Source organism: Elephas maximus, chromosome 13 (genome assembly GCF_024166365.1).
Source record: "Elephas maximus indicus isolate mEleMax1 chromosome 13, mEleMax1 primary haplotype, whole genome shotgun sequence".
Taxonomy (NCBI): domain Eukaryota; kingdom Metazoa; phylum Chordata; class Mammalia; order Proboscidea; family Elephantidae; genus Elephas; species Elephas maximus.
Genome location: NC_064831.1, coordinates 100,349,390 through 100,374,328, shown reverse-complemented (window position 1 = coordinate 100,374,328; position 24,939 = coordinate 100,349,390). Strand labels below are relative to the sequence as shown.

Sequence of the window (24,939 nt, the reverse complement as noted above, 5' to 3'; positions counted from 1 at the left end):
CTCAGATAGTGGTGCTGCTGCCTTTTCTTGAATGCTACAGCGAGGTATCAGGCTACTCCAGTCTTCATCCAATACCAAGATGTCTGGGAAAGACGCCCTGGAGATCCTAAGAGTCCAGTCGCAACTGACACAGGCTTTCAACTAGGGCAAGTCTCTCTGGTTTCTCCAGTAGAGCTGCTACACACTCCCATCCCGTAAAGAGTTGAGAGTTGAAAATATTCTCAAATTCCGTAGACATACCCGACTGGGAACCGGACGATCAAAAATTACTCAAGTGGAAATTCTTCTAGGTTCCTGTGCTTCCTACCTATCCACCCGTGCATATCACCGCCACTTGGTCAATAGGTCAGGTCAAGCTCAAAGCAGGGGACACGTCTCAGCTTTTCCACAAAACCCGACTGCCTCTTGGGCTCCATTTTCACTTGTCTAAGTGTCACCAGAGACAAGGGAGAACCGCCATCATTCACTCACCTTGAGTTCTTTCGGTGGTGAATCTCCTGAAAGCAGGTCTTTCCAAATGACAGAAAAAGACGAAAAGAGCCAAGGAATCAGCATGACCAAAATCGGTCAGGGAGGAGTTTTTGATCACTTGGTGGAGGAAAAAGGGATCCAAACGGGGGTCCACTCTGAAGCAGATCATTAACGTTAGGGAAAAGGAGTTTCTCTCTGGGCCTCAGCGGGATCCTATTGAGCATGATTTTTATGTCATCATCTCTCTTGGAGACAAGTTGAGGTGTCTTCGTTGACCCGAGACATCTCAATCCCCGGGAGAAATCACCTGAGTCTTCAAGTTCCTCACCACCGATATCGTCCATCCAGCCCGCAATCACGCAGGATGAGAAGGTTCGCACATCCTCTTCCGGTTTCCCGGGGACTAGCTTGACCCTCATGAAAGCAGGAAAACAGGCTTCGACCTTGCAATCCTTTGAGGAAGGGCAAAGAAGTAAGTCAGACATCAGACGAGAGACATTCATTGCCTAACAGCTATGCTTGTTCCACATATAGCCCAAAAGAGGGACGAAATCAAGACACACACTTCTCGCCCATTAGTGAGACTGCTGACCCTTGACAGAAAGGCAGACGCGTGCCAGATCAAGACAAGGCATAGAGGACTCCGAATGGAGAAAAGTACTCAGGAAGTCCCAGCCAAGAACAGGCTATTCATTTGATCAGCCCCGGCTAATGTCTACGAGGAAGCCGAATCTGTGTCCACAGGCACGGATCCGTGCACGAGCACTTCCAGGAAATGACATCCAAGGGTTCCCAAAACTGGGGATCTTCAAATGAGCTGTGGGACACTCGGAAGAGTGCTTTCACCAAGAATTTGGCCCCCAAATCAACTAGGCATTTCCAGAGTTTGATTTCACCCTTGTGCCATGGAGAGACACAGTCAAGGCCACCTCATTCCCAAAGAATGGGAACACAGGGAACACATCTCCTCCTGTTTATCAACCATCAGAGGATTCCTTGGCACAAAGAGAGCAGGAGTCTTATGGAACCTCTACAGGATTCCAACCAACTCTGTAGGAACAGGGATCTTTGCACATGTGCAAGGCAGCACTTACGCCTGCTTTCACTGTCTAGAGCTCCAGGGAAACATGACCTCCTGTGGCATCAACCTGAAAGTGCTCCTGACCCTCGTGTCCCCTTCACACCTGGCATCGACCCTGACTTTAGATTTTCTACGCAGTTATCTGTGCAGCTACCTTTACTTGAAAGCTGGAGCCAGCTATCAGACTACTGAGTCGCTCATCCAATTTCAAGATTCACGGGAAAAGCGACCTGCAAATCCTGCGAGTCCAGCCGCAACTGACACACGCTTTCAATTACAGCAAGTTGACCAGTCTCCTGTAGAGCTCTGAGCCATTCACATCTCATAAATATCTTGGGAAAATACATTGTTCTAGTTGGCCGTTTCTCCCATTTCGGTAGGCCGTATCGGACTTGGGCCCAGGCTATCGCAGATGACTCCAGCGCACATGTTTCAGGATTCTCTGATTCCTAAGTATCCACCCACGCACGTCACCGCCACTTAGTCAACCAGGCAAGGTCAAGCACACACCAGGGGACATGCCTCAGCCTTGTCAGCAAACCCTACTGCCTTTTGTGGTGTATCCTCACTTGCCTAAGTGTCAGATGGGGCCAGGGCAAATCACGGGAAATCCCTCACCTTTTGTCCTCGCAACGGTGAACTCCTCGGAGGCAGGTTTTGCTAAAGGACACAAAAAGAGGAAAAGAGCCAAGGAATCAACCTGACCAAAATCGGCCACCCAGGTCTTTTGGATTACTTGGTGCAGGTGAAAGAAATCAAAATGGGAGTCCGCTCTAAAGAAGATCTGTAAGGCTGGGCCAAAGGACTTTCCCACAGGGCCTCAGCATAACCTCTCTGAGCATGATTTTTAGGTCATCATCTCTCTTCCAGACAGATTATGTCATCATTGACCCCGGCCATATCACTCCCCAGGAAAAATCCCCTGAGACCTGAAGATGCTTACCACAAATGTCTTCCTTCCACCCAGGAAGGACAGTGGATGAGAGCGTTCACACATCATCTTCCAGTTTCCCGGGCAGTTGGCTTGACCCCCATGAAAGCAGGACAAGAGACATCGACCTCACTAACCCTTTGAAAAGGGGAAATCAGTAAGACAGAGATCCCAGAAGAGAAACTCACTTCCCTAAGGCTAGGCTTTCAGCCAGACATTCGCGAACACATGGACAAAATCAAGACAGCCATTTGCAACCCACTGGGGAGTCTGCTGACCCATGACAGAAGGAGAGAATCATGCAATATTCAGAAGAAGGCAGAGAGGTGTCTGGATGTAGCACAAATTTACAGGAGGACCCAGGCAAAAGGAGCCTTTGCCATTGCTTAAGCCTGACTGATGTGTTGAAGGCAGCCAACTATGCGTCCACGGGCACTGTCCAATGTGTGCGGACTCCCGGGAAATGGCACCCAAGAGTCCCCAGCACCGGGGGATCTTCAAATCAGCTGGAGGACATTTGGAAAAGAATAGCTTTCCAAGAATTCTGCCAACACTTGTTAAAATTGCCACAGTCCTTCAACGCTTTCGTTTCACCACTGAGCCATGGAGAGACACAATCGAATCTACCTCAGGCCCCAATAATCCCCAGAGAGGGAACACATCTCCTCCCGTATATCAAGCATCAGAGGATCCCGTGGGGCACACGGAAAAGGAGTTCTATGGAATCTCTACAAGATTCCAAAGATCTGTCAAGAAAATGATCTTTCCACATGTGGAAGGCAGCAGTTATGCCTGCATTGCCTGATTAGGCTGTCAGCAGATCCTGACCTCCTGTGGTATGAACCTGAAACGAGTCATGACGCTCGCGACCCACGTACCGAATGGTATTGAGCCTGGCATTAGCTTTTTGACTCAGATAGTGGTGCTGCTGCCTTTTCTTGAATGCTACAGCGAGGTATCAGGCTACTCCAGTCTTCATCCAATACCAAGATGTCTGGGAAAGACGCCCTGGAGATCCTAAGAGTCCAGTCGCAACTGACACAGGCTTTCAACTAGGGCAAGTCTCTCTGGTTTCTCCAGTAGAGCTGCTACACACTCCCATCCCGTAAAGAGTTGAGAGTTGAAAATATTCTCAAATTCCGTAGACATACCCGACTGGGAACCGGACGATCAAAAATTACTCAAGTGGAAATTCTTCTAGGTTCCTGTGCTTCCTACCTATCCACCCGTGCATATCACCGCCACTTGGTCAATAGGTCAGGTCAAGCTCAAAGCAGGGGACACGTCTCAGCTTTTCCACAAAACCCGACTGCCTCTTGGGCTCCATTTTCACTTGTCTAAGTGTCACCAGAGACAAGGGAGAACCGCCATCATTCACTCACCTTGAGTTCTTTCGGTGGTGAATCTCCTGAAAGCAGGTCTTTCCAAATGACAGAAAAAGACGAAAAGAGCCAAGGAATCAGCATGACCAAAATCGGTCAGGGAGGAGTTTTTGATCACTTGGTGGAGGAAAAAGGGATCCAAACGGGGGTCCACTCTGAAGCAGATCATTAACGTTAGGGAAAAGGAGTTTCTCTCTGGGCCTCAGCGGGATCCTATTGAGCATGATTTTTATGTCATCATCTCTCTTGGAGACAAGTTGAGGTGTCTTCGTTGACCCGAGACATCTCAATCCCCGGGAGAAATCACCTGAGTCTTCAAGTTCCTCACCACCGATATCGTCCATCCAGCCCGCAATCACGCAGGATGAGAAGGTTCGCACATCCTCTTCCGGTTTCCCGGGGACTAGCTTGACCCTCATGAAAGCAGGAAAACAGGCTTCGACCTTGCAATCCTTTGAGGAAGGGCAAAGAAGTAAGTCAGACATCAGACGAGAGACATTCATTGCCTAACAGCTATGCTTGTTCCACATATAGCCCAAAAGAGGGACGAAATCAAGACACACACTTCTCGCCCATTAGTGAGACTGCTGACCCTTGACAGAAAGGCAGACGCGTGCCAGATCAAGACAAGGCATAGAGGACTCCGAATGGAGAAAAGTACTCAGGAAGTCCCAGCCAAGAACAGGCTATTCATTTGATCAGCCCCGGCTAATGTCTACGAGGAAGCCGAATCTGTGTCCACAGGCACGGATCCGTGCACGAGCACTTCCAGGAAATGACATCCAAGGGTTCCCAAAACTGGGGATCTTCAAATGAGCTGTGGGACACTCGGAAGAGTGCTTTCACCAAGAATTTGGCCCCCAAATCAACTAGGCATTTCCAGAGTTTGATTTCACCCTTGTGCCATGGAGAGACACAGTCAAGGCCACCTCATTCCCAAAGAATGGGAACACAGGGAACACATCTCCTCCTGTTTATCAACCATCAGAGGATTCCTTGGCACAAAGAGAGCAGGAGTCTTATGGAACCTCTACAGGATTCCAACCAACTCTGTAGGAACAGGGATCTTTGCACATGTGCAAGGCAGCACTTACGCCTGCTTTCACTGTCTAGAGCTCCAGGGAAACATGACCTCCTGTGGCATCAACCTGAAAGTGCTCCTGACCCTCGTGTCCCCTTCACACCTGGCATCGACCCTGACTTTAGATTTTCTACGCAGTTATCTGTGCAGCTACCTTTACTTGAAAGCTGGAGCCAGCTATCAGACTACTGAGTCGCTCATCCAATTTCAAGATTCACGGGAAAAGCGACCTGCAAATCCTGCGAGTCCAGCCGCAACTGACACACGCTTTCAATTACAGCAAGTTGACCAGTCTCCTGTAGAGCTCTGAGCCATTCACATCTCATAAATATCTTGGGAAAATACATTGTTCTAGTTGGCCGTTTCTCCCATTTCGGTAGGCCGTATCGGACTTGGGCCCAGGCTATCGCAGATGACTCCAGCGCACATGTTTCAGGATTCTCTGATTCCTAAGTATCCACCCACGCACGTCACCGCCACTTAGTCAACCAGGCAAGGTCAAGCACACACCAGGGGACATGCCTCAGCCTTGTCAGCAAACCCTACTGCCTTTTGTGGTGTATCCTCACTTGCCTAAGTGTCAGATGGGGCCAGGGCAAATCACGGGAAATCCCTCACCTTTTGTCCTCGCAACGGTGAACTCCTCGGAGGCAGGTTTTGCTAAAGGACACAAAAAGAGGAAAAGAGCCAAGGAATCAACCTGACCAAAATCGGCCACCCAGGTCTTTTGGATTACTTGGTGCAGGTGAAAGAAATCAAAATGGGAGTCCGCTCTAAAGAAGATCTGTAAGGCTGGGCCAAAGGACTTTCCCACAGGGCCTCAGCATAACCTCTCTGAGCATGATTTTTAGGTCATCATCTCTCTTCCAGACAGATTATGTCATCATTGACCCCGGCCATATCACTCCCCAGGAAAAATCCCCTGAGACCTGAAGATGCTTACCACAAATGTCTTCCTTCCACCCAGGAAGGACAGTGGATGAGAGCGTTCACACATCATCTTCCAGTTTCCCGGGCAGTTGGCTTGACCCCCATGAAAGCAGGACAAGAGACATCGACCTCACTAACCCTTTGAAAAGGGGAAATCAGTAAGACAGAGATCCCAGAAGAGAAACTCACTTCCCTAAGGCTAGGCTTTCAGCCAGACATTCGCGAACACATGGACAAAATCAAGACAGCCATTTGCAACCCACTGGGGAGTCTGCTGACCCATGACAGAAGGAGAGAATCATGCAATATTCAGAAGAAGGCAGAGAGGTGTCTGGATGTAGCACAAATTTACAGGAGGACCCAGGCAAAAGGAGCCTTTGCCATTGCTTAAGCCTGACTGATGTGTTGAAGGCAGCCAACTATGCGTCCACGGGCACTGTCCAATGTGTGCGGACTCCCGGGAAATGGCACCCAAGAGTCCCCAGCACCGGGGGATCTTCAAATCAGCTGGAGGACATTTGGAAAAGAATAGCTTTCCAAGAATTCTGCCAACACTTGTTAAAATTGCCACAGTCCTTCAACGCTTTCGTTTCACCACTGAGCCATGGAGAGACACAATCGAATCTACCTCAGGCCCCAATAATCCCCAGAGAGGGAACACATCTCCTCCCGTATATCAAGCATCAGAGGATCCCGTGGGGCACACGGAAAAGGAGTTCTATGGAATCTCTACAAGATTCCAAAGATCTGTCAAGAAAATGATCTTTCCACATGTGGAAGGCAGCAGTTATGCCTGCATTGCCTGATTAGGCTGTCAGCAGATCCTGACCTCCTGTGGTATGAACCTGAAACGAGTCATGACGCTCGCGACCCACGTACCGAATGGTATTGAGCCTGGCATTAGCTTTTTGACTCAGATAGTGGTGCTGCTGCCTTTTCTTGAATGCTACAGCGAGGTATCAGGCTACTCCAGTCTTCATCCAATACCAAGATGTCTGGGAAAGACGCCCTGGAGATCCTAAGAGTCCAGTCGCAACTGACACAGGCTTTCAACTAGGGCAAGTCTCTCTGGTTTCTCCAGTAGAGCTGCTACACACTCCCATCCCGTAAAGAGTTGAGAGTTGAAAATATTCTCAAATTCCGTAGACATACCCGACTGGGAACCGGACGATCAAAAATTACTCAAGTGGAAATTCTTCTAGGTTCCTGTGCTTCCTACCTATCCACCCGTGCATATCACCGCCACTTGGTCAATAGGTCAGGTCAAGCTCAAAGCAGGGGACACGTCTCAGCTTTTCCACAAAACCCGACTGCCTCTTGGGCTCCATTTTCACTTGTCTAAGTGTCACCAGAGACAAGGGAGAACCGCCATCATTCACTCACCTTGAGTTCTTTCGGTGGTGAATCTCCTGAAAGCAGGTCTTTCCAAATGACAGAAAAAGACGAAAAGAGCCAAGGAATCAGCATGACCAAAATCGGTCAGGGAGGAGTTTTTGATCACTTGGTGGAGGAAAAAGGGATCCAAACGGGGGTCCACTCTGAAGCAGATCATTAACGTTAGGGAAAAGGAGTTTCTCTCTGGGCCTCAGCGGGATCCTATTGAGCATGATTTTTATGTCATCATCTCTCTTGGAGACAAGTTGAGGTGTCTTCGTTGACCCGAGACATCTCAATCCCCGGGAGAAATCACCTGAGTCTTCAAGTTCCTCACCACCGATATCGTCCATCCAGCCCGCAATCACGCAGGATGAGAAGGTTCGCACATCCTCTTCCGGTTTCCCGGGGACTAGCTTGACCCTCATGAAAGCAGGAAAACAGGCTTCGACCTTGCAATCCTTTGAGGAAGGGCAAAGAAGTAAGTCAGACATCAGACGAGAGACATTCATTGCCTAACAGCTATGCTTGTTCCACATATAGCCCAAAAGAGGGACGAAATCAAGACACACACTTCTCGCCCATTAGTGAGACTGCTGACCCTTGACAGAAAGGCAGACGCGTGCCAGATCAAGACAAGGCATAGAGGACTCCGAATGGAGAAAAGTACTCAGGAAGTCCCAGCCAAGAACAGGCTATTCATTTGATCAGCCCCGGCTAATGTCTACGAGGAAGCCGAATCTGTGTCCACAGGCACGGATCCGTGCACGAGCACTTCCAGGAAATGACATCCAAGGGTTCCCAAAACTGGGGATCTTCAAATGAGCTGTGGGACACTCGGAAGAGTGCTTTCACCAAGAATTTGGCCCCCAAATCAACTAGGCATTTCCAGAGTTTGATTTCACCCTTGTGCCATGGAGAGACACAGTCAAGGCCACCTCATTCCCAAAGAATGGGAACACAGGGAACACATCTCCTCCTGTTTATCAACCATCAGAGGATTCCTTGGCACAAAGAGAGCAGGAGTCTTATGGAACCTCTACAGGATTCCAACCAACTCTGTAGGAACAGGGATCTTTGCACATGTGCAAGGCAGCACTTACGCCTGCTTTCACTGTCTAGAGCTCCAGGGAAACATGACCTCCTGTGGCATCAACCTGAAAGTGCTCCTGACCCTCGTGTCCCCTTCACACCTGGCATCGACCCTGACTTTAGATTTTCTACGCAGTTATCTGTGCAGCTACCTTTACTTGAAAGCTGGAGCCAGCTATCAGACTACTGAGTCGCTCATCCAATTTCAAGATTCACGGGAAAAGCGACCTGCAAATCCTGCGAGTCCAGCCGCAACTGACACACGCTTTCAATTACAGCAAGTTGACCAGTCTCCTGTAGAGCTCTGAGCCATTCACATCTCATAAATATCTTGGGAAAATACATTGTTCTAGTTGGCCGTTTCTCCCATTTCGGTAGGCCGTATCGGACTTGGGCCCAGGCTATCGCAGATGACTCCAGCGCACATGTTTCAGGATTCTCTGATTCCTAAGTATCCACCCACGCACGTCACCGCCACTTAGTCAACCAGGCAAGGTCAAGCACACACCAGGGGACATGCCTCAGCCTTGTCAGCAAACCCTACTGCCTTTTGTGGTGTATCCTCACTTGCCTAAGTGTCAGATGGGGCCAGGGCAAATCACGGGAAATCCCTCACCTTTTGTCCTCGCAACGGTGAACTCCTCGGAGGCAGGTTTTGCTAAAGGACACAAAAAGAGGAAAAGAGCCAAGGAATCAACCTGACCAAAATCGGCCACCCAGGTCTTTTGGATTACTTGGTGCAGGTGAAAGAAATCAAAATGGGAGTCCGCTCTAAAGAAGATCTGTAAGGCTGGGACAAAGGACTTTCCCACAGGGCCTCAGCATAACCTCTCTGAGCATGATTTTTAGGTCATCATCTCTCTTCCAGACAGATTATGTCATCATTGACCCCGGCCATATCACTCCCCAGGAAAAATCCCCTGAGACCTGAAGATGCTTACCACAAATGTCTTCCTTCCACCCAGGAAGGACAGTGGATGAGAGCGTTCACACATCATCTTCCAGTTTCCCGGGCAGTTGGCTTGACCCCCATGAAAGCAGGACAAGAGACATCGACCTCACTAACCCTTTGAAAAGGGGAAATCAGTAAGACAGAGATCCCAGAAGAGAAACTCACTTCCCTAAGGCTAGGCTTTCAGCCAGACATTCGCGAACACATGGACAAAATCAAGAGAGCCATTTGCAACCCACTGGGGAGTCTGCTGACCCATGACAGAAGGAGAGAATCATGCAATATTCAGAAGAAGGCAGAGAGGTCTCTGGATGTAGCACAAATTTACAGGAGGACCCAGGCAAAAGGAGCCTTTGCCATTGCTTAAGCCTGACTGATGTGTTGAAGGCAGCCAACTATGCGTCCACGGGCACTGTCCAATGTGTGCGGACTCCCGGGAAATGGCACCCAAGAGTCCCCAGCACCGGGGGATCTTCAAATCAGCTGGAGGACATTTGGAAAAGAATAGCTTTCCAAGAATTCTGCCAACACTTGTTAAAATTGCCACAGTCCTTCAACGCTTTCGTTTCACCACTGAGCCATGGAGAGACACAATCGAATCTACCTCAGGCCCCAATAATCCCCAGAGAGGGAACACATCTCCTCCCGTATATCAAGCATCAGAGGATCCCGTGGGGCACACGGAAAAGGAGTTCTATGGAATCTCTACAAGATTCCAAAGATCTGTCAAGAAAATGATCTTTCCACATGTGGAAGGCAGCAGTTATGCCTGCATTGCCTGATTAGGCTGTCAGCAGATCCTGACCTCCTGTGGTATGAACCTGAAACGAGTCATGACGCTCGCGACCCACGTACCGAATGGTATTGAGCCTGGCATTAGCTTTTTGACTCAGATAGTGGTGCTGCTGCCTTTTCTTGAATGCTACAGCGAGGTATCAGGCTACTCCAGTCTTCATCCAATACCAAGATGTCTGGGAAAGACGCCCTGGAGATCCTAAGAGTCCAGTCGCAACTGACACAGGCTTTCAACTAGGGCAAGTCTCTCTGGTTTCTCCAGTAGAGCTGCTACACACTCCCATCCCGTAAAGAGTTGAGAGTTGAAAATATTCTCAAATTCCGTAGACATACCCGACTGGGAACCGGACGATCAAAAATTACTCAAGTGGAAATTCTTCTAGGTTCCTGTGCTTCCTACCTATCCACCCGTGCATATCACCGCCACTTGGTCAATAGGTCAGGTCAAGCTCAAAGCAGGGGACACGTCTCAGCTTTTCCACAAAACCCGACTGCCTCTTGGGCTCCATTTTCACTTGTCTAAGTGTCACCAGAGACAAGGGAGAACCGCCATCATTCACTCACCTTGAGTTCTTTCGGTGGTGAATCTCCTGAAAGCAGGTCTTTCCAAATGACAGAAAAAGACGAAAAGAGCCAAGGAATCAGCATGACCAAAATCGGTCAGGGAGGAGTTTTTGATCACTTGGTGGAGGAAAAAGGGATCCAAACGGGGGTCCACTCTGAAGCAGATCATTAACGTTAGGGAAAAGGAGTTTCTCTCTGGGCCTCAGCGGGATCCTATTGAGCATGATTTTTATGTCATCATCTCTCTTGGAGACAAGTTGAGGTGTCTTCGTTGACCCGAGACATCTCAATCCCCGGGAGAAATCACCTGAGTCTTCAAGTTCCTCACCACCGATATCGTCCATCCAGCCCGCAATCACGCAGGATGAGAAGGTTCGCACATCCTCTTCCGGTTTCCCGGGGACTAGCTTGACCCTCATGAAAGCAGGAAAACAGGCTTCGACCTTGCAATCCTTTGAGGAAGGGCAAAGAAGTAAGTCAGACATCAGACGAGAGACATTCATTGCCTAACAGCTATGCTTGTTCCACATATAGCCCAAAAGAGGGACGAAATCAAGACACACACTTCTCGCCCATTAGTGAGACTGCTGACCCTTGACAGAAAGGCAGACGCGTGCCAGATCAAGACAAGGCATAGAGGACTCCGAATGGAGAAAAGTACTCAGGAAGTCCCAGCCAAGAACAGGCTATTCATTTGATCAGCCCCGGCTAATGTCTACGAGGAAGCCGAATCTGTGTCCACAGGCACGGATCCGTGCACGAGCACTTCCAGGAAATGACATCCAAGGGTTCCCAAAACTGGGGATCTTCAAATGAGCTGTGGGACACTCGGAAGAGTGCTTTCACCAAGAATTTGGCCCCCAAATCAACTAGGCATTTCCAGAGTTTGATTTCACCCTTGTGCCATGGAGAGACACAGTCAAGGCCACCTCATTCCCAAAGAATGGGAACACAGGGAACACATCTCCTCCTGTTTATCAACCATCAGAGGATTCCTTGGCACAAAGAGAGCAGGAGTCTTATGGAACCTCTACAGGATTCCAACCAACTCTGTAGGAACAGGGATCTTTGCACATGTGCAAGGCAGCACTTACGCCTGCTTTCACTGTCTAGAGCTCCAGGGAAACATGACCTCCTGTGGCATCAACCTGAAAGTGCTCCTGACCCTCGTGTCCCCTTCACACCTGGCATCGACCCTGACTTTAAATTTTCTACGCAGTTATCTGTGCAGCTACCTTTACTTGAAAGCTGGAGCCAGCTATCAGACTACTGAGTCGCTCATCCAATTTCAAGATTCACGGGAAAAGCGACCTGCAAATCCTGCGAGTCCAGCCGCAACTGACACACGCTTTCAATTACAGCAAGTTGACCAGTCTCCTGTAGAGCTCTGAGCCATTCACATCTCATAAATATCTTGGGAAAATACATTGTTCTAGTTGGCCGTTTCTCCCATTTCGGTAGGCCGTATCGGACTTGGGCCCAGGCTATCGCAGATGACTCCAGCGCACATGTTTCAGGATTCTCTGATTCCTAAGTATCCACCCACGCACGTCACCGCCACTTAGTCAACCAGGCAAGGTCAAGCACACACCAGGGGACATGCCTCAGCCTTGTCAGCAAACCCTACTGCCTTTTGTGGTGTATCCTCACTTGCCTAAGTGTCAGATGGGGCCAGGGCAAATCACGGGAAATCCCTCACCTTTTGTCCTCGCAACGGTGAACTCCTCGGAGGCAGGTTTTGCTAAAGGACACAAAAAGAGGAAAAGAGCCAAGGAATCAACCTGACCAAAATCGGCCACCCAGGTCTTTTGGATTACTTGGTGCAGGTGAAAGAAATCAAAATGGGAGTCCGCTCTAAAGAAGATCTGTAAGGCTGGGCCAAAGGACTTTCCCACAGGGCCTCAGCATAACCTCTCTGAGCATGATTTTTAGGTCATCATCTCTCTTCCAGACAGATTATGTCATCATTGACCCCGGCCATATCACTCCCCAGGAAAAATCCCCTGAGACCTGAAGATGCTTACCACAAATGTCTTCCTTCCACCCAGGAAGGACAGTGGATGAGAGCGTTCACACATCATCTTCCAGTTTCCCGGGCAGTTGGCTTGACCCCCATGAAAGCAGGACAAGAGACATCGACCTCACTAACCCTTTGAAAAGGGGAAATCAGTAAGACAGAGATCCCAGAAGAGAAACTCACTTCCCTAAGGCTAGGCTTTCAGCCAGACATTCGCGAACACATGGACAAAATCAAGACAGCCATTTGCAACCCACTGGGGAGTCTGCTGACCCATGACAGAAGGAGAGAATCATGCAATATTCAGAAGAAGGCAGAGAGGTCTCTGGATGTAGCACAAATTTACAGGAGGACCCAGGCAAAAGGAGCCTTTGCCATTGCTTAAGCCTGACTGATGTGTTGAAGGCAGCCAACTATGCGTCCACGGGCACTGTCCAATGTGTGCGGACTCCCGGGAAATGGCACCCAAGAGTCCCCAGCACCGGGGGATCTTCAAATCAGCTGGAGGACATTTGGAAAAGAATAGCTTTCCAAGAATTCTGCCAACACTTGTTAAAATTGCCACAGTCCTTCAACGCTTTCGTTTCACCACTGAGCCATGGAGAGACACAATCGAATCTACCTCAGGCCCCAATAATCCCCAGAGAGGGAACACATCTCCTCCCGTATATCAAGCATCAGAGGATCCCGTGGGGCACACGGAAAAGGAGTTCTATGGAATCTCTACAAGATTCCAAAGATCTGTCAAGAAAATGATCTTTCCACATGTGGAAGGCAGCAGTTATGCCTGCATTGCCTGATTAGGCTGTCAGCAGATCCTGACCTCCTGTGGTATGAACCTGAAACGAGTCATGACGCTCGCGACCCACGTACCGAATGGTATTGAGCCTGGCATTAGCTTTTTGACTCAGATAGTGGTGCTGCTGCCTTTTCTTGAATGCTACAGCGAGGTATCAGGCTACTCCAGTCTTCATCCAATACCAAGATGTCTGGGAAAGACGCCCTGGAGATCCTAAGAGTCCAGTCGCAACTGACACAGGCTTTCAACTAGGGCAAGTCTCTCTGGTTTCTCCAGTAGAGCTGCTACACACTCCCATCCCGTAAAGAGTTGAGAGTTGAAAATATTCTCAAATTCCGTAGACATACCCGACTGGGAACCGGACGATCAAAAATTACTCAAGTGGAAATTCTTCTAGGTTCCTGTGCTTCCTACCTATCCACCCGTGCATATCACCGCCACTTGGTCAATAGGTCAGGTCAAGCTCAAAGCAGGGGACACGTCTCAGCTTTTCCACAAAACCCGACTGCCTCTTGGGCTCCATTTTCACTTGTCTAAGTGTCACCAGAGACAAGGGAGAACCGCCATCATTCACTCACCTTGAGTTCTTTCGGTGGTGAATCTCCTGAAAGCAGGTCTTTCCAAATGACAGAAAAAGACGAAAAGAGCCAAGGAATCAGCATGACCAAAATCGGTCAGGGAGGAGTTTTTGATCACTTGGTGGAGGAAAAAGGGATCCAAACGGGGGTCCACTCTGAAGCAGATCATTAACGTTAGGGAAAAGGAGTTTCTCTCTGGGCCTCAGCGGGATCCTATTGAGCATGATTTTTATGTCATCATCTCTCTTGGAGACAAGTTGAGGTGTCTTCGTTGACCCGAGACATCTCAATCCCCGGGAGAAATCACCTGAGTCTTCAAGTTCCTCACCACCGATATCGTCCATCCAGCCCGCAATCACGCAGGATGAGAAGGTTCGCACATCCTCTTCCGGTTTCCCGGGGACTAGCTTGACCCTCATGAAAGCAGGAAAACAGGCTTCGACCTTGCAATCCTTTGAGGAAGGGCAAAGAAGTAAGTCAGACATCAGACGAGAGACATTCATTGCCTAACAGCTATGCTTGTTCCACATATAGCCCAAAAGAGGGACGAAATCAAGACACACACTTCTCGCCCATTAGTGAGACTGCTGACCCTTGACAGAAAGGCAGACGCGTGCCAGATCAAGACAAGGCATAGAGGACTCCGAATGGAGAAAAGTACTCAGGAAGTCCCAGCCAAGAACAGGCTATTCATTTGATCAGCCCCGGCTAATGTCTACGAGGAAGCCGAATCTGTGTCCACAGGCACGGATCCGTGCACGAGCACTTCCAGGAAATGACATCCAAGGGTTCCCAAAACTGGGGATCTTCAAATGAGCTGTGGGACACTCGGAAGAGTGCTTTCACCAAGAATTTGGCCCCCAAATCAACTAGGCATTTCCAGAGTTTGATTTCACCCTTGTGCCATGGAGAGACACAGTCAAGGCCACCTCATTCCCAAAGAATGGGAACACAGGGAACACATCTCCTCCTGTTTATCAACCATCAGAGGATTCCTTGGCACAAAGAGAGCAGGAGTCTTATGGAACCTCTACAGGATTCCAACCAACTCTGTAGGAACAGGGATCTTTGCACATGTGCAAGGCAGCACTTACGCCTGCTTTCACTGTCTAGAGCTCCAGGGAAACATGACCTCCTGTGGCATCAACCTGAAAGTGCTCCTGACCCTCGTGTCCCCTTCACACCTGGCATCGACCCTGACTTTAGATTTTCTACGCAGTTATCTGTGCAGCTACCTTTACTTGAAAGCTGGAGCCAGCTATCAGACTACTGAGTCGCTCATCCAATTTCAAGATTCACGGGAAAAGCGACCTGCAAATCCTGCGAGTCCAGCCGCAACTGACACACGCTTTCAATTACAGCAAGTTGACCAGTCTCCTGTAGAGCTCTGAGCCATTCACATCTCATAAATATCTTGGGAAAATACATTGTTCTAGTTGGCCGTTTCTCCCATTTCGGTAGGCCGTATCGGACTTGGGCCCAGGCTATCGCAGATGACTCCAGCGCACATGTTTCAGGATTCTCTGATTCCTAAGTATCCACCCACGCACGTCACCGCCACTTAGTCAACCAGGCAAGGTCAAGCACACACCAGGGGACATGCCTCAGCCTTGTCAGCAAACCCTACTGCCTTTTGTGGTGTATCCTCACTTGCCTAAGTGTCAGATGGGGCCAGGGCAAATCACGGGAAATCCCTCACCTTTTGTCCTCGCAACGGTGAACTCCTCGGAGGCAGGTTTTGCTAAAGGACACAAAAAGAGGAAAAGAGCCAAGGAATCAACCTGACCAAAATCGGCCACCCAGGTCTTTTGGATTACTTGGTGCAGGTGAAAGAAATCAAAATGGGAGTCCGCTCTAAAGAAGATCTGTAAGGCTGGGCCAAAGGACTTTCCCACAGGGCCTCAGCATAACCTCTCTGAGCATGATTTTTAGGTCATCATCTCTCTTCCAGACAGATTATGTCATCATTGACCCCGGCCATATCACTCCCCAGGAAAAATCCCCTGAGACCTGAAGATGCTTACCACAAATGTCTTCCTTCCACCCAGGAAGGACAGTGGATGAGAGCGTTCACACATCATCTTCCAGTTTCCCGGGCAGTTGGCTTGACCCCCATGAAAGCAGGACAAGAGACATCGACCTCACTAACCCTTTGAAAAGGGGAAATCAGTAAGACAGAGATCCCAGAAGAGAAACTCACTTCCCTAAGGCTAGGCTTTCAGCCAGACATTCGCGAACACATGGACAAAATCAAGACAGCCATTTGCAACCCACTGGGGAGTCTGCTGACCCATGACAGAAGGAGAGAATCATGCAATATTCAGAAGAAGGCAGAGAGGTCTCTGGATGTAGCACAAATTTACAGGAGGACCCAGGCAAAAGGAGCCTTTGCCATTGCTTAAGCCTGACTGATGTGTTGAAGGCAGCCAACTATGCGTCCACGGGCACTGTCCAATGTGTGCGGACTCCCGGGAAATGGCACCCAAGAGTCCCCAGCACCGGGGGATCTTCAAATCAGCTGGAGGACATTTGGAAAAGAATAGCTTTCCAAGAATTCTGCCAACACTTGTTAAAATTGCCACAGTCCTTCAACGCTTTCGTTTCACCACTGAGCCATGGAGAGACACAATCGAATCTACCTCAGGCCCCAATAATCCCCAGAGAGGGAACACATCTCCTCCCGTATATCAAGCATCAGAGGATCCCGTGGGGCACACGGAAAAGGAGTTCTATGGAATCTCTACAAGATTCCAAAGATCTGTCAAGAAAATGATCTTTCCACATGTGGAAGGCAGCAGTTATGCCTGCATTGCCTGATTAGGCTGTCAGCAGATCCTGACCTCCTGTGGTATGAACCTGAAACGAGTCATGACGCTCGCGACCCACGTACCGAATGGTATTGAGCCTGGCATTAGCTTTTTGACTCAGATAGTGGTGCTGCTGCCTTTTCTTGAATGCTACAGCGAGGTATCAGGCTACTCCAGTCTTCATCCAATACCAAGATGTCTGGGAAAGACGCCCTGGAGATCCTAAGAGTCCAGTCGCAACTGACACAGGCTTTCAACTAGGGCAAGTCTCTCTGGTTTCTCCAGTAGAGCTGCTACACACTCCCATCCCGTAAAGAGTTGAGAGTTGAAAATATTCTCAAATTCCGTAGACATACCCGACTGGGAACCGGACGATCAAAAATTACTCAAGTGGAAATTCTTCTAGGTTCCTGTGCTTCCTACCTATCCACCCGTGCATATCACCGCCACTTGGTCAATAGGTCAGGTCAAGCTCAAAGCAGGGGACACGTCTCAGCTTTTCCACAAAACCCGACTGCCTCTTGGGCTCCATTTTCACTTGTCTAAGTGTCACCAGAGACAAGGGAGAACCGCCATCATTCACTCACCTTGAGTTCTTTCGGTGGTGAATCTCCTGAAAGCAGGTCTTTCCAAATGACAGAAAAAGACGAAAAGAGCCAAGGAATCAGCATGACCAAAATCGGTCAGGGAGGAGTTTTTGATCACTTGGTGGAGGAAAAAGGGATCCAAACGGGGGTCCACTCTGAAGCAGATCATTAACGTTAGGGAAAAGGAGTTTCTCTCTGGGCCTCAGCGGGATCCTATTGAGCATGATTTTTATGTCATCATCTCTCTTGGAGACAAGTTGAGGTGTCTTCGTTGACCCGAGACATCTCAATCCCCGGGAGAAATCACCTGAGTCTTCAAGTTCCTCACCACCGATATCGTCCATCCAGCCCGCAATCACGCAGGATGAGAAGGTTCGCACATCCTCTTCCGGTTTCCCGGGGACTAGCTTGACCCTCATGAAAGCAGGAAAACAGGCTTCGACCTTGCAATCCTTTGAGGAAGGGCAAAGAAGTAAGTCAGACATCAGACGAGAGACATTCATTGCCTAACAGCTATGCTTGTTCCACATATAGCCCAAAAGAGGGACGAAATCAAGACACACACTTCTCGCCCATTAGTGAGACTGCTGACCCTTGACAGAAAGGCAGACGCGTGCCAGATCAAGACAAGGCATAGAGGACTCCGAATGGAGAAAAGTACTCAGGAAGTCCCAGCCAAGAACAGGCTATTCATTTGATCAGCCCCGGCTAATGTCTACGAGGAAGCCGAATCTGTGTCCACAGGCACGGATCCGTGCACGAGCACTTCCAGGAAATGACATCCAAGGGTTCCCAAAACTGGGGATCTTCAAATGAGCTGTGGGACACTCGGAAGAGTGCTTTCACCAAGAATTTGGCCCCCAAATCAACTAGGCATTTCCAGAGTTTGATTTCACCCTTGTGCCATGGAGAGACACAGTCAAGGCCACCTCATTCCCAAAGAATGGGAACACAGGGAACACATCTCCTCCTGTTTATCAACCATCAGAGGATTCCTTGGCACAAAGAGAGCAGGAGTCTTATGGAACCTCTACAGGATTCCAACCAACTCTGTAGGAACAGGGATCTTTGCACATGTGCAAGGCAGCACTTACGCCTGCTTTCACTGTCTAGAGCTCCAGGGAAACATGACCTCCTGTGGCATCAACCTGAAAGTGCTCCTGACCCTCGTGTCCCCTTCACACCTGGCATCGACCCTGACTTTAGATTTTCTACGCAGTTATCTGTGCAGCTACCTTTACTTGAAAGCTGGAGCCAGCTATCAGACTACTGAGTCGCTCATCCAATTTCAAGATTCACGGGAAAAGCGACCTGCAAATCCTGCGAGTCCAGCCGCAACTGACACACGCTTTCAATTACAGCAAGTTGACCAGTCTCCTGTAGAGCTCTGAGCCATTCACATCTCATAAATATCTTGGGAAAATACATTGTTCTAGTTGGCCGTTTCTCCCATTTCGGTAGGCCGTATCGGACTTGGGCCCAGGCTATCGCAGATGACTCCAGCGCACATGTTTCAGGATTCTCTGATTCCTAAGTATCCACCCACGCACGTCACCGCCACTTAGTCAACCAGGCAAGGTCAAGCACACACCAGGGGACATGCCTCAGCCTTGTCAGCAAACCCTACTGCCTTTTGTGGTGTATCCTCACTTGCCTAAGTGTCAGATGGGGCCAGGGCAAATCACGGGAAATCCCTCACCTTTTGTCCTCGCAACGGTGAACTCCTCGGAGGCAGGTTTTGCTAAAGGACACAAAAAGAGGAAAAGAGCCAAGGAATCAACCTGACCAAAATCGGCCACCCAGGTCTTTTGGATTACTTGGTGCAGGTGAAAGAAATCAAAATGGGAGTCCGCTCTAAAGAAGATCTGTAAGGCTGGGCCAAAGGACTTTCCCACAGGGCCTCAGCATAACCTCTCTGAGCATGATTTTTAGGTCATCATCTCTCTTCCAGACAGATTATGTCATCATTGACCCCGGCCATATCACTCCCCAGGAAAAATCCCCTGAGACCTGAAGATGCTTACCACAAATGTCTTCCTTCCACCCAGGAAGGACAGTGGATGAGAGCGTTCACACATCATCTTCCAGTTTCCCGGGCAGTTGGCTTGACCCCCATGAAAGCAGGACAAGAGACATCGACCTCACTAACCCTTTGAAAAGGGGAAATCAGTAAGACAGAGATCCCAGAAGAGAAACTCACTTCCCTAAGGCTAGGCTTTCAGCCAGACATTCGCGAACACATGGACAAAATCAAGACAGCCATTTGCAACCCACTGGGGAGTCTGCTGACCCATGACAGAAGGAGAGAATCATGCAATATTCAGAAGAAGGCAGAGAGGTCTCTGGATGTAGCACAAATTTACAGGAGGACCCAGGCAAAAGGAGCCTTTGCCATTGCTTAAGCCTGACTGATGTGTTGAAGGCAGCCAACTATGCGTCCACGGGCACTGTCCAATGTGTGCGGACTCCCGGGAAATGGCACCCAAGAGTCCCCAGCACCGGGGGATCTTCAAATCAGCTGGAGGACATTTGGAAAAGAATAGCTTTCCAAGAATTCTGCCAACACTTGTTAAAATTGCCACAGTCCTTCAACGCTTTCGTTTCACCACTGAGCCATGGAGAGACACAATCGAATCTACCTCAGGCCCCAATAATCCCCAGAGAGGGAACACATCTCCTCCCGTATATCAAGCATCAGAGGATCCCGTGGGGCACACGGAAAAGGAGTTCTATGGAATCTCTACAAGATTCCAAAGATCTGTCAAGAAAATGATCTTTCCACATGTGGAAGGCAGCAGTTATGCCTGCATTGCCTGATTAGGCTGTCAGCAGATCCTGACCTCCTGTGGTATGAACCTGAAACGAGTCATGACGCTCGCGACCCACGTACCGAATGGTATTGAGCCTGGCATTAGCTTTTTGACTCAGATAGTGGTGCTGCTGCCTTTTCTTGAATGCTACAGCGAGGTATCAGGCTACTCCAGTCTTCATCCAATACCAAGATGTCTGGGAAAGACGCCCTGGAGATCCTAAGAGTCCAGTCGCAACTGACACAGGCTTTCAACTAGGGCAAGTCTCTCTGGTTTCTCCAGTAGAGCTGCTACACACTCCCATCCCGTAAAGAGTTGAGAGTTGAAAATATTCTCAAATTCCGTAGACATACCCGACTGGGAACCGGACGATCAAAAATTACTCAAGTGGAAATTCTTCTAGGTTCCTGTGCTTCCTACCTATCCACCCGTGCATATCACCGCCACTTGGTCAATAGGTCAGGTCAAGCTCAAAGCAGGGGACACGTCTCAGCTTTTCCACAAAACCCGACTGCCTCTTGGGCTCCATTTTCACTTGTCTAAGTGTCACCAGAGACAAGGGAGAACCGCCATCATTCACTCACCTTGAGTTCTTTCGGTGGTGAATCTCCTGAAAGCAGGTCTTTCCAAATGACAGAAAAAGACGAAAAGAGCCAAGGAATCAGCATGACCAAAATCGGTCAGGGAGGAGTTTTTGATCACTTGGTGGAGGAAAAAGGGATCCAAACGGGGGTCCACTCTGAAGCAGATCATTAACGTTAGGGAAAAGGAGTTTCTCTCTGGGCCTCAGCGGGATCCTATTGAGCATGATTTTTATGTCATCATCTCTCTTGGAGACAAGTTGAGGTGTCTTCGTTGACCCGAGACATCTCAATCCCCGGGAGAAATCACCTGAGTCTTCAAGTTCCTCACCACCGATATCGTCCATCCAGCCCGCAATCACGCAGGATGAGAAGGTTCGCACATCCTCTTCCGGTTTCCCGGGGACTAGCTTGACCCTCATGAAAGCAGGAAAACAGGCTTCGACCTTGCAATCCTTTGAGGAAGGGCAAAGAAGTAAGTCAGACATCAGACGAGAGACATTCATTGCCTAACAGCTATGCTTGTTCCACATATAGCCCAAAAGAGGGACGAAATCAAGACACACACTTCTCGCCCATTAGTGAGACTGCTGACCCTTGACAGAAAGGCAGACGCGTGCCAGATCAAGACAAGGCATAGAGGACTCCGAATGGAGAAAAGTACTCAGGAAGTCCCAGCCAAGAACAGGCTATTCATTTGATCAGCCCCGGCTAATGTCTACGAGGAAGCCGAATCTGTGTCCACAGGCACGGATCCGTGCACGAGCACTTCCAGGAAATGACATCCAAGGGTTCCCAAAACTGGGGATCTTCAAATGAGCTGTGGGACACTCGGAAGAGTGCTTTCACCAAGAATTTGGCCCCCAAATCAACTAGGCATTTCCAGAGTTTGATTTCACCCTTGTGCCATGGAGAGACACAGTCAAGGCCACCTCATTCCCAAAGAATGGGAACACAGGGAACACATCTCCTCCTGTTTATCAACCATCAGAGGATTCCTTGGCACAAAGAGAGCAGGAGTCTTATGGAACCTCTACAGGATTCCAACCAACTCTGTAGGAACAGGGATCTTTGCACATGTGCAAGGCAGCACTTACGCCTGCTTTCACTGTCTAGAGCTCCAGGGAAACATGACCTCCTGTGGCATCAACCTGAAAGTGCTCCTGACCCTCGTGTCCCCTTCACACCTGGCATCGACCCTGACTTTAGATTTTCTACGCAGTTATCTGTGCAGCTACCTTTACTTGAAAGCTGGAGCCAGCTATCAGACTACTGAGTCGCTCATCCAATTTCAAGATTCACGGGAAAAGCGACCTGCAAATCCTGCGAGTCCAGCCGCAACTGACACACGCTTTCAATTACAGCAAGTTGACCAGTCTCCTGTAGAGCTCTGAGCCATTCACATCTCATAAATATCTTGGGAAAATACATTGTTCTAGTTGGCCGTTTCTCCCATTTCGGTAGGCCGTATCGGACTTGGGCCCAGGCTATCGCAGATGACTCCAGCGCACATGTTTCAGGATTCTCTGATTCCTAAGTATCCACCCACGCACGTCACCGCCACTTAGTCAACCAGGCAAGGTCAAGCACACACCAGGGGACATGCCTCAGCCTTGTCAGCAAACGCTACTGCCTTTTGTGGTGTATCCTCACTTGCCTAAGTGTCAGATGGGGCCAGGGCAAATCACGGGAAATCCCTCACCTTTTGTCCTCGCAACGGTGAACTCCTCGGAGGCAGGTTTTGCTAAAGGACACAAAAAGAGGAAAAGAGCCAAGGAATCAACCTGACCAAAATCGGCCACCCAGGTCTTTTGGATTACTTGGTGCAGGTGAAAGAAATCAAAATGGGAGTCCGCTCTAAAGAAGATCTGTAAGGCTGGGCCAAAGGACTTTCCCACAGGGCCTCAGCATAACCTCTCTGAGCATGATTTTTAGGTCATCATCTCTCTTCCAGACAGATTATGTCATCATTGACCCCGGCCATATCACTCCCCAGGAAAAATCCCCTGAGACCTGAAGATGCTTACCACAAATGTCTTCCTTCCACCCAGGAAGGACAGTGGATGAGAGCGTTCACACATCATCTTCCAGTTTCCCGGGCAGTTGGCTTGACCCCCATGAAAGCAGGACAAGAGACATCGACCTCACTAACCCTTTGAAAAGGGGAAATCAGTAAGACAGAGATCCCAGAAGAGAAACTCACTTCCCTAAGGCTAGGCTTTCAGCCAGACATTCGCGAACACATGGACAAAATCAAGAGAGCCATTTGCAACCCACTGGGGAGTCTGCTGACCCATGACAGAAGGAGAGAATCATGCAATATTCAGAAGAAGGCAGAGAGGTCTCTGGATGTAGCACAAATTTACAGGAGGACCCAGGCAAAAGGAGCCTTTGCCATTGCTTAAGCCTGACTGATGTGTTGAAGGCAGCCAACTATGCGTCCACGGGCACTGTCCAATGTGTGCGGACTCCCGGGAAATGGCACCCAAGAGTCCCCAGCACCGGGGGATCTTCAAATCAGCTGGAGGACATTTGGAAAAGAATAGCTTTCCAAGAATTCTGCCAACACTTGTTAAAATTGCCACAGTCCTTCAACGCTTTCGTTTCACCACTGAGCCATGGAGAGACACAATCGAATCTACCTCAGGCCCCAATAATCCCCAGAGAGGGAACACATCTCCTCCCGTATATCAAGCATCAGAGGATCCCGTGGGGCACACGGAAAAGGAGTTCTATGGAATCTCTACAAGATTCCAAAGATCTGTCAAGAAAATGATCTTTCCACATGTGGAAGGCAGCAGTTATGCCTGCATTGCCTGATTAGGCTGTCAGCAGATCCTGACCTCCTGTGGTATGAACCTGAAACGAGTCATGACGCTCGCGACCCACGTACCGAATGGTATTGAGCCTGGCATTAGCTTTTTGACTCAGATAGTGGTGCTGCTGCCTTTTCTTGAATGCTACAGCGAGGTATCAGGCTACTCCAGTCTTCATCCAATACCAAGATGTCTGGGAAAGACGCCCTGGAGATCCTAAGAGTCCAGTCGCAACTGACACAGGCTTTCAACTAGGGCAAGTCTCTCTGGTTTCTCCAGTAGAGCTGCTACACACTCCCATCCCGTAAAGAGTTGAGAGTTGAAAATATTCTCAAATTCCGTAGACATACCCGACTGGGAACCGGACGATCAAAAATTACTCAAGTGGAAATTCTTCTAGGTTCCTGTGCTTCCTACCTATCCACCCGTGCATATCACCGCCACTTGGTCAATAGGTCAGGTCAAGCTCAAAGCAGGGGACACGTCTCAGCTTTTCCACAAAACCCGACTGCCTCTTGGGCTCCATTTTCACTTGTCTAAGTGTCACCAGAGACAAGGGAGAACCGCCATCATTCACTCACCTTGAGTTCTTTCGGTGGTGAATCTCCTGAAAGCAGGTCTTTCCAAATGACAGAAAAAGACGAAAAGAGCCAAGGAATCAGCATGACCAAAATCGGTCAGGGAGGAGTTTTTGATCACTTGGTGGAGGAAAAAGGGATCCAAACGGGGGTCCACTCTGAAGCAGATCATTAACGTTAGGGAAAAGGAGTTTCTCTCTGGGCCTCAGCGGGATCCTATTGAGCATGATTTTTATGTCATCATCTCTCTTGGAGACAAGTTGAGGTGTCTTCGTTGACCCAAGACATCTCAATCCCCGGGAGAAATCACCTGAGTCTTCAAGTTCCTCACCACCGATATCGTCCATCCAGCCCGCAATCACGCAGGATGAGAAGGTTCGCACATCCTCTTCCGGTTTCCCGGGGACTAGCTTGACCCTCATGAAAGCAGGAAAACAGGCTTCGACCTTGCAATCCTTTGAGGAAGGGCAAAGAAGTAAGTCAGACATCAGACGAGAGACATTCATTGCCTAACAGCTATGCTTGTTCCACATATAGCCCAAAAGAGGGACGAAATCAAGACACACACTTCTCGCCCATTAGTGAGACTGCTGACCCTTGACAGAAAGGCAGACGCGTGCCAGATCAAGACAAGGCATAGAGGACTCCGAATGGAGAAAAGTACTCAGGAAGTCCCAGCCAAGAACAGGCTATTCATTTGATCAGCCCCGGCT

At 49.3% G+C, this 24,939-nt stretch overlaps 15 non-coding genes across 15 annotated transcripts; all 15 read right to left on the bottom strand.

Annotated features, from left to right (window-relative positions):
• Window positions 1-668: 668 nt before the first annotated feature.
• LOC126057491 (small nucleolar RNA SNORD115) lies at window positions 669-749 on the bottom strand. The gene has a single exon (XR_007512577.1). It is a non-coding gene; the product is annotated as a small nucleolar RNA SNORD115 (small nucleolar RNA).
• Window positions 750-2,367: 1,618 nt separating this feature from the next.
• LOC126057861 (small nucleolar RNA SNORD115) lies at window positions 2,368-2,445 on the bottom strand. Its single transcript, XR_007512933.1, has one exon. It is a non-coding gene; the product is annotated as a small nucleolar RNA SNORD115 (small nucleolar RNA).
• A 1,617-nt stretch (window positions 2,446-4,062) lies between these two features.
• Window positions 4,063-4,143, bottom strand: LOC126057490 (small nucleolar RNA SNORD115). Its single transcript, XR_007512576.1, has one exon. It is a non-coding gene; the product is annotated as a small nucleolar RNA SNORD115 (small nucleolar RNA).
• Window positions 4,144-5,761: 1,618 nt separating this feature from the next.
• LOC126057859 (small nucleolar RNA SNORD115) lies at window positions 5,762-5,839 on the bottom strand. Its single transcript, XR_007512932.1, has one exon. It is a non-coding gene; the product is annotated as a small nucleolar RNA SNORD115 (small nucleolar RNA).
• A 1,617-nt stretch (window positions 5,840-7,456) lies between these two features.
• Window positions 7,457-7,537, bottom strand: LOC126057489 (small nucleolar RNA SNORD115). The gene has a single exon (XR_007512575.1). It is a non-coding gene; the product is annotated as a small nucleolar RNA SNORD115 (small nucleolar RNA).
• A 1,618-nt stretch (window positions 7,538-9,155) lies between these two features.
• On the bottom strand, window positions 9,156-9,233 carry LOC126057858 (small nucleolar RNA SNORD115). Its single transcript, XR_007512931.1, has one exon. It is a non-coding gene; the product is annotated as a small nucleolar RNA SNORD115 (small nucleolar RNA).
• Window positions 9,234-10,850: 1,617 nt separating this feature from the next.
• Window positions 10,851-10,931, bottom strand: LOC126057488 (small nucleolar RNA SNORD115). Its single transcript, XR_007512574.1, has one exon. It is a non-coding gene; the product is annotated as a small nucleolar RNA SNORD115 (small nucleolar RNA).
• A 1,618-nt stretch (window positions 10,932-12,549) lies between these two features.
• On the bottom strand, window positions 12,550-12,627 carry LOC126057857 (small nucleolar RNA SNORD115). Its single transcript, XR_007512930.1, has one exon. It is a non-coding gene; the product is annotated as a small nucleolar RNA SNORD115 (small nucleolar RNA).
• A 1,617-nt stretch (window positions 12,628-14,244) lies between these two features.
• LOC126057486 (small nucleolar RNA SNORD115) lies at window positions 14,245-14,325 on the bottom strand. The gene has a single exon (XR_007512572.1). It is a non-coding gene; the product is annotated as a small nucleolar RNA SNORD115 (small nucleolar RNA).
• Window positions 14,326-15,943: 1,618 nt separating this feature from the next.
• Window positions 15,944-16,021, bottom strand: LOC126057856 (small nucleolar RNA SNORD115). The gene has a single exon (XR_007512929.1). It is a non-coding gene; the product is annotated as a small nucleolar RNA SNORD115 (small nucleolar RNA).
• A 1,617-nt stretch (window positions 16,022-17,638) lies between these two features.
• LOC126057485 (small nucleolar RNA SNORD115) lies at window positions 17,639-17,719 on the bottom strand. The gene has a single exon (XR_007512571.1). It is a non-coding gene; the product is annotated as a small nucleolar RNA SNORD115 (small nucleolar RNA).
• A 1,618-nt stretch (window positions 17,720-19,337) lies between these two features.
• LOC126057855 (small nucleolar RNA SNORD115) lies at window positions 19,338-19,415 on the bottom strand. Its single transcript, XR_007512928.1, has one exon. It is a non-coding gene; the product is annotated as a small nucleolar RNA SNORD115 (small nucleolar RNA).
• Window positions 19,416-21,032: 1,617 nt separating this feature from the next.
• On the bottom strand, window positions 21,033-21,113 carry LOC126057484 (small nucleolar RNA SNORD115). Its single transcript, XR_007512570.1, has one exon. It is a non-coding gene; the product is annotated as a small nucleolar RNA SNORD115 (small nucleolar RNA).
• Window positions 21,114-22,731: 1,618 nt separating this feature from the next.
• On the bottom strand, window positions 22,732-22,809 carry LOC126057854 (small nucleolar RNA SNORD115). Its single transcript, XR_007512925.1, has one exon. It is a non-coding gene; the product is annotated as a small nucleolar RNA SNORD115 (small nucleolar RNA).
• Window positions 22,810-24,426: 1,617 nt separating this feature from the next.
• On the bottom strand, window positions 24,427-24,507 carry LOC126057483 (small nucleolar RNA SNORD115). Its single transcript, XR_007512569.1, has one exon. It is a non-coding gene; the product is annotated as a small nucleolar RNA SNORD115 (small nucleolar RNA).
• Between the last annotated feature and the right edge of the window lie 432 nt (window positions 24,508-24,939).